Raw genomic sequence first — 8565 nt, 5'->3', positions numbered from 1 at the left:
GAGAAAGAGAGAAAGTTTCCTCATGTTGAGAAAGCGGTCACCCAAAACAGTTTCCAGATTGGGGTGAGATTTGACCGATTTTATACAGAGGCTTGAGGAGGCGCTGATTGATTTACATAAGGCCCAGGGGATTGGTTTGACCAGGTGTGCCATTTACATAGCCTGCAGAAGACTGGCCCTCCCATTGTGATCTTTTATTAAGCAAATGTGGCTTCTACCTGGCTGTCACCATGACATCTGCATATGTGGCTTTATCTGGCCAGTGCCATGATACCCACACACGTGGTGACAAAGAAAAGGGAGCAGCGATCGCCATATTGAATATACCTGGCTTCCAGGTACACCTGCCGACAGGCTAGAAGCTTGCATATCTATGCTTTCAACTTGACTTTTCAGGCTGCTTTCTGTTAGAAAAGAAATGGTTTGGGGCTGCTTTTTATTAAAGGGAAATTTCACCGAGAACTCTTTTACCCTCTGTGACTGCCTAAGATAATTTCTTAATAACTCCTGTATTAATTTCAGCTTCAAATAAACAGTGAATATTTATTTTTAATATAAGTATGTTCCAAATACTACACGGGACATACTTATGCTAAACAAATTATTTGTGGTTTTACTGAAATTCAATTTCAACTGGGCATCCTGTATTTTTATCTGCTACACCTGGCAAGCCTACATTCTGGTTATAATAAACACATAAACTTCCATTTTAACCATTGCTCCCCTAACCATTCATAGGTGGCATTTCTCACCTAAGAAGCAGTGAGAAATATTTAATATTTGTCCTGGCTTTCATCAGAGAGAAAAGAAATGAGAAAGGACAAAAGAAAATTTTACCTACATGATTAACATTTTTGCCACATTAGGGCAGTCAGCGATTTTCCACTTATAATTAAAATCTGCTCAACTGAGACTACTGGGCCCTTCAGAAACTCCAAATTCTTTTCTATGGTTGAGAAGAAAAAGTTGGGGATGGCAGGCGATCATGAAATGGATATGATTTTCTCAGAGACTAAGACTGCAAGGTGTACACAGAGCAGAGAGATAAAGTATAAGAGACATCTAACAGAGGTTAAGATAGTGGCTTTCAGATCCAGCAATTCCACTACTAGGTGTATATAAAAAGGAAATGAAACCAGTTTGTTGAAGAGACATCTGCACTATGTTTATTGCAGTACTATTCACAATAGCCAAAATATGGAATCAGTGGATGAATGGATAAAGGAAATGTGATATATGTACATAATGGAATACTGTTTAGCCTTAATATAGAGGGAAAGTCTAGCATTTGCAACAACATGGATGAAACAGGGACATTATGTTAAATGACTGAACCGCACACAGGAAGACAAATACTGCATGATCTCACTTATATGTGAATCTAAAAAAAAACAAGGTCAGGTGCAGTGGCTCATGCCTGTAATCCCAACACTTTGAGAGGTTGAGGCGGGCAGATCACTTGAGGCCAGGAGTTTCAGACTAGCCTGAGCAACATAGCAAAACCCCATCTCTAGTAAAAATACAAAAAAAAAAAAAAAATTAGCTGGACGTGGTGGTGCATGCCTGTAATCCCAGCTACTAGGGAGACTGAGGCACAAGAATGGCTTGAACCCAAGAGACAGAGGTTGCAGTGAGTCAAGATCGTACCACTGCACTCAAGCCTGGGCAACATAGAGAGACTCTGTCACAAAACCAACAACAACAAAAACAATGAACTCATAAAAGCATAGAGTAGAATGATGGTTACCAGCAGCTGAGGTCATGGAGAATAGTGGTTGGGGAGATGCTGATCAAAAGATAGAAAATTTCAGTTAGATACAAGGAATAAGTTAAAGAGATCTACTGTAGGAAACAAAAAGACTGGATGTTTTTTAACTGCTAAAATGGAAAGATGGCTTTTTCCCCCCTCTTAAACATTTTTTTTGTATAAATTCTGGAACAAACTGACAGGGTTCTAATTCCAATTCCATTATTTCACAACTGTGTGGTCTTGGGTGAGTCATGTAACACCTTCTTACACCTTGGTTTGGGGACAGTAGATCTGAAAATTGTGTCAGAATTCAGTAAGTATAAAAAGGCACTTAACAGAGCCTGGGACACAATAAAGATTATATAACTATCAGCCATTGTATCTAAACTTCAGCTTCTCAAATGCATCCTATAGAGTACTTACAGGCCGTGGTCCTACGGTCCACCTGATCTTGATATGATTACTTGCTGTATGACTCTAGACAAATTAACTAACCTCGATAAACTATGTCCATCAGTGAGGACAGGTGAAATAACAGTATTTTGATCATATGGTTTTTGAGAATTTTAACTGAAATAATGCATGTCACTATTAAAGGCTTATAAATGTTAGCCACTGTTGTTAAACATTGAACATTTTTCGTCTTTGGCTTCCATAATGCTGTAACATTCAGATTCTCTTCTTACCTCTCCATCTTTTTTTTTTTTTTTTTTTTTTTTTTGCTTATTACCATTCCTGGATTCCCACACTTCTCCCTGCCCCACTCAGTCAGCCCTTTGCACCCTCATTCTTTGAAGAATACTTTCCAGTTGCTGCTTCAGCCCCCACCTCTATGCTGGCAATTCCTAAGTCTTCTATCTGCAGTCTTCGTTTCTCCACTTGTACCATAGTCTCACACAACTCCCACGACCTGAATGTGTTTACTTCACTGTTGCATTATCTTCTCCAAACTTCCACGTCCAAAAAACATTCTCAGCTCCCACAGCTGCTAATTCCTTTGGGGGTTGGGAGGAATGAGCAACTCTTTTCAATTTCCCTGCTGTTGGCAAACACAGTCATTCTCTAGTAGTCCCCGAGATCAAAGCCTTGGAGTCATCTTTGCCACGTCTATTTCTATCATCCTTCATGTCCCATCAATCACCAAAATATTAGACCACCTACCACACACCAGGGAAAGAGAAGTAAAAAGAAAATCGTTGAAAACAAAAACAAACATCTTTTCAAAGACACATCTGACAGGAAAACACAGTTTGTATTATTTAAAATTATTCCCTTTCCCATACAAACACCCTATCTGCCCTTCTCAAGAGGGTGGATGTTGGTTGGTAATTGAGGTATCTTTGCTTGCTGAGAATAGTCAACTTCAGGATAAAGGCTTTTGCATATTTGAAATAGTAAGAGTAGGAAGCACAATTGAGACAGCTGGGATGCGCTAAATTGTACCACGGAAAAAGGAAGAGAAATGGGGTCAAGTGGGTGGAGGATGGGAGGTGGAGATACTGCAAGGCAAGGCTGAGGAGAACATGGCAGCAACAGGTAGCTGAAGATAAACTGTGGGAGAAAACAAAAGCACTCCCCACAAACTCTTGCAGTAACAATGGGACCTGGCTGAATCCTGGCTGTACCATTTAGCCCCCGCAAGACAGCAAGCAAATCTTTCAACTTAATGCCTCAGTTTCCTTGTTTGTAAAATGGGGAAAATAATAGTGTCTACGTCAAAGAGTTCTTCTGATGATTATACGAGCTCAAGTAAAGAACCTGGCACAGTGCCTGGTCTGTAATAAGTGCATATATTAATACTCAATCATTTATTATTAAAAATTCTTTGAGGAGTAGATTTGTCTGTAGGAGATGTGACAAAGTGCTGAAGTACAGAGTTTTGTTCTGGTTGATAGGGGACTTTTTTAAAAAAATAGAGGTTTCATTTGAATAAGAATGATGTCAAGTTACAAACATTTTAAAAGAGAATGACTCGGTTGGGTGCGGTGGCTCATGCCTGTAATCCCAGCACTTTGTGATGCCGAGGTGGACGGATCACCCGAGGTCCAGAGTTTGAGACCAGCCTGACCAACATGGTGAAACCCCATCTCTGTTAAAAATGCAAAATTAGCCGAGCGTGGTGGCGCATACCTGTAATCCTAGCTACTCAGGAGGCTGAGGCAGGAGAATCGCTTGAACCTGGGAGGTGGAAATTGCGGTGAGCAGATATCATGCCATTGTACTCTAGCCTGGGCAACAAAAGTGAGACTCCATCGCAAAAAAAAAAAAAGAGAGAGAATGACTCAGCAAATTTCACTCCCAGGTATATGTGTAAGAAAACTGAGTGCAAGTCCACCAGAAGACACGTCTATGAATGCTTACAGTAGCTTTATGAATAATATCCCCAAACTGGAAACAATGCCAACGTTCATTTACACGAGGATGAATAAGTAAGCAAACTTTGGTTTATTTATACAATTTATACCATAAATCATTGAAAAATATAAAACATATAAAAGGAACTATTGCTACACACATCACATGGATGAAACTCATAGATAAGATGATTAAATCAGATGTAAATGAGCACATACTGTATGATTCTGTTTATATAAAGTCCAAGAAGTAAAGAAATCTTTGGTGACAGAAGTTAGGATAGTAGCTACCTCTGCAGAAAGAGGGGAACCAGTATAGACCGGCAAGGGCACTGAGGGAGCTTTCCTGGGCAATGGAAATATTTTAGACCTTGATCTGGGATGCTGGTTTCATGGATGTATGCATATGTAAAAATTCAAGTTTTGTCCTTAAGATATGTGACCTTTACTATATGTATATAATGCCACAGTTGAAATTAAAAAGGGGGAGGCTCAGAATACACACATCCCTTGGAAGTTTTCAACAAGTATATGAGCACATTATTCTTTGTAGGGCCCACTGCAGCTGTGTAGATACTGAGGTGTCCCCTGCCTCTCCTAAGCCCATGTGAGGAGCACAGAGATTTCACAGCCAGATCCTACTTTCTAGATACAAAGACTTAATTTCATAGTCTATACTTCTTAACAACCACATGCTCACAGGTAGACTCACAGTTAAGACCGCACAAACTTAGGTCCCACTGCCCCTATAGTCTTCTCCATCTAAGAGGCGTCCCATCCTTCCAGTTGTTCAAACCAAAAACCTTGGTGTCTTTCTGTCACATCCTGCCTCCAAGCCAAAAGAAAATCCTGTTGACTCTACCTTCAAATCATAAAGAATTTGATGCTTTCTCACGATCTCCTTAATTAACAAGCTGGCACAAGCCACCATCATCTCAGAAGCCTCCCAACTGGTTTTCTGATTCTATCTTAACTCCTACAGTCCATGCTCCACATGGCACCAGGACAATCCTTTCACAACTTAGGTGATCATGTCATCCCTCTTCTTAAAATCTTCCAATAGTCCAGACGCAGTGGCTCACACCTGTAATCATAGCACTTTGGGAGGCCAAGGTGGATCACTTGAGGCCAGGAATTTGAGACCCAGATGGGCAACAGAGTGAGACCCTGTCTCTACAAAAAATAAAACAAACCAAAATCTTCTGATGGCTTCCTATCTCTGGGTGATTATCTCATTCAGAGTGTAAGTCCTTAATCAGTTCTACAAGGGCTTACATGATCCAGCGACACACACTCCAAGTCAGGCTGGCCCCGATCATCTTCTTTTCACTCATTCAGCTCTGGCTACACTGACCTCCTTGTAGATTCCAGAAGATGTTTAGCAAACTCATGCCTCAGAGCCTTTGCACTTGTTCTCTCTACCTTGATTGTTCTTTCCCTGGATTATTCATGTGATTCACTACTTCACTTCCTTCAGTGTGGGGCTCAAATTGCACCTGAGAAGTGAGGTCTCCTCTAACCACTCTAAATAAAATCGAATACCCCTGCCCTCCCAGATTTTACCCTGCCACCCCATCATAATCCCCTACCCTCCCATCTATCAGTTTTATATTTCTCCATAGAACTTACCAGCTAACATTTTATATATTCATTTGTTTCTTGTCTGTCTTTCCTCTCTCCACCTTTCCAAGAATATAAGCTCCAAGGGGTAAGTGATTTTTGTCTGTCAGATTAACTGTCATAGATCAACACCTAGAATAGTATGTGGCACAGAACAGAAATTCAATGAATAGTTGTGAAATAAATAAATACCCCAGGTTCCACGTTACGATACCTGGTTATTCAAATATGATGCATTTAAATAATATGCATGAAATAGTTCCTAAAATGTGAAAGACATGAAACTATTAAAATTATGAATAAAAACAATATTTAATAATAATTATGAGAGTTGCAAAAATAAATATTGAAATACCTATCTTTACATCTCTGAATAAGTGAAGCTACTGTGTTCAGAAAACAGTTGGGAATTCACAGGTAATCCCACATTTCTAGCTACTTTTTATAAAACACTCAATGCAGCCATCTGGTAGGAAATTATCTATTAGCTCATTGCTCAAATTCGAATTGCTACTTATAACTGATCAAAGTGCTTCATAGAATGGGGAAAACATCCTGATGCTTCTGATATGAGATAGGATATAATTGAGGCCCCTACATTTTGGCTTATTATGAAGAAATTATCTTACTTTCTTATTCTAACCCCTTCTTCTGTAACTGTCTTTATGCTAATGGTTTGCAAGTAAATATCTACAGCTCTTAAAACTAGCAAGGCTGGCTTCCTGCTGCCACCTGCCCGAGATGTGTCACAGGCTCCTCGAACCATCTATGTGTGAGCATGGACATAGAGCTAGCCAGTGGGTGGAGCAGAGAGGGTAGGGTCTGGGCTGCAGATGTAACTTCTCTACTGATTCTTGTTTGAACTTGGGCAAGTGATTCTCTCCTTGTCCTCATCTAAATGATCAGTAGATTAACCTTACATGTTTGTGGTAGGGATTAAGCATATCATATGTAAAATGACCAACAGTGCCTAATACTTACTAGGCACCTCATTTTTTCTCTTCCATCTTCCTTCAACCCTATTTCTCCTCCTGTAGTCCCAGTCTCCAGGAATGACACCACCAGCCACCTGGCCACCCAAGTCAAAAACGTGCCTATCATTCTTAATTCCTCACCCCCACTTTCCCACATGCAGCTGCTCAGCAATATATGTTGATTCCATTTCTTGTTGCCTCTTAAATATTCTGTTCTGTAATGAGAAGTAATTGTAGTTACATGTGGTCATAAGGGTAAGGCCATGATCTGATAGGATTAATGTCCTTATAAGAAAAGTCACTGGATAGCTCTCCTTTTCTCTCCACCATGTGAGGACATAGCAAGAAGGCAACCGTCTGCAAGCCAGGAAGAGGGCCCTCAACAGCAACCAGTCAGGCTGGTACTGTGATCTTGACTTTCAGCCTTCAGAACTGTGAGAAAATAAGTTTCTGTTGTTTATGCCATCAGTCTATGGTATTTTGTGATGGCAGCCCAAGCTAATTAATACAGATTTTGGTATACAGAATAGGGTGTGTTGCAAACTATACTTAAAAATGTGGAAGAGGCTTTAAAACTGGGTACCAGGTAGAGGTCAGAAGAGTTTTGAGGTGCATGCTAGAAAAAAACCTAGACAGTCATGAAGGGACTGTTGGCAGAAATATAGGTGTTATAGCCCATTCTGAGGAGATCTCAGATGGAAAGAGGAACATAAATTATTGGAAACTGGAGGAAAGGTGGTTCTTGTCATAAAATAACAAAGAAATTGTCTTGAGTTGTGTCCTAGTGTTTTGTGAAAGGCAGAACTTGCAAGCGATGAAACTAGATATTTAGCTGTGCAGATTTCTAAGCCAAGTGCTACAGGAGTGTCTTGGTTCCTCTTGCTTAGTAAAATGCAAGAAGTGAGAAATGAATTGAAGAGGAAATTGTTATGCAAAAAGGAACCAGAGCTTAAAGATTTGGAAAATTTTCAGCCTGTCCATATTGCAAAATATGTGAAGGCATGTTTGGAAGAGGACACCAAGAGTGTGGCTAGACTATCACTTGATAAAAAAGGTTATAGAATTACATTAGCAGAAATACTGCCAGTTTGAACTGAAGAAGATGGAGACAGGACAAAATGAAGAAAGGCTGTTGGATTTAAATTCTATGGGACAGTTACAATAGAGCGATTTGACTGCAAACAGGAATTATTCTTCAAGAAAAGGAAAGAATGACTTCAAATGTGATTCATCAGGGCTGCATCCTTGGTTTCAAAGTGTGGGGCCACAACTGTCTACCACTCCTCCTCCACATCAACAGGGGTATATGCTGTCAGACTCATGTCTGGAGAAAAAATTCTAAAACAAAGTACTATGGACTCAATGTGTCACCTCCAAATTCACATCTTGAAACCCTAAAATTCCCAGTGTGATGATATTTGGAGATGGGGCCTTTGGGAGGAAACTAGTTTATTAGAGTGGAGTCCTCATGATAGGATGAGTGCCCTTAGAAGAACAGACATGAGAGTGCTCTCTTTCTCATTCTTTCTCTCTCTCTCTTTTTGCCTCTCTATTTCTCTGTTCTCTACCCTGTAAGGGTACAGCGAGAAGGCAGCTATCTGCAAACCAGGAAGAGGGCCCTCACCAGACACTAGATCTGCCAGAACATTGATCTCAGATTTCCCAGCCTCCAGAACTGTGAGAAATAAGCATACATTGTTTAAGCCACCCAGTTTATGGTACTTTGTTACCGCACACTGAATGGACAAAGACACAAAGTAAAACCCAGCCTGCCTGAGATGGCTCCTGGTAAGTAATGGAGCTGGGAGAGGAGAAGGATCTGATGTAACTTGGATCTTCATGTGATAGCAGAGTAGGCGGGTGAGGG

Source organism: Symphalangus syndactylus, chromosome 10, assembly GCF_028878055.3.
Source record: "Symphalangus syndactylus isolate Jambi chromosome 10, NHGRI_mSymSyn1-v2.1_pri, whole genome shotgun sequence".
NCBI classification, from domain to species: domain Eukaryota; kingdom Metazoa; phylum Chordata; class Mammalia; order Primates; family Hylobatidae; genus Symphalangus; species Symphalangus syndactylus.
The sequence above is the reverse complement of the archived record's forward strand: the minus strand, read 5'-3'. Positions refer to the sequence as shown.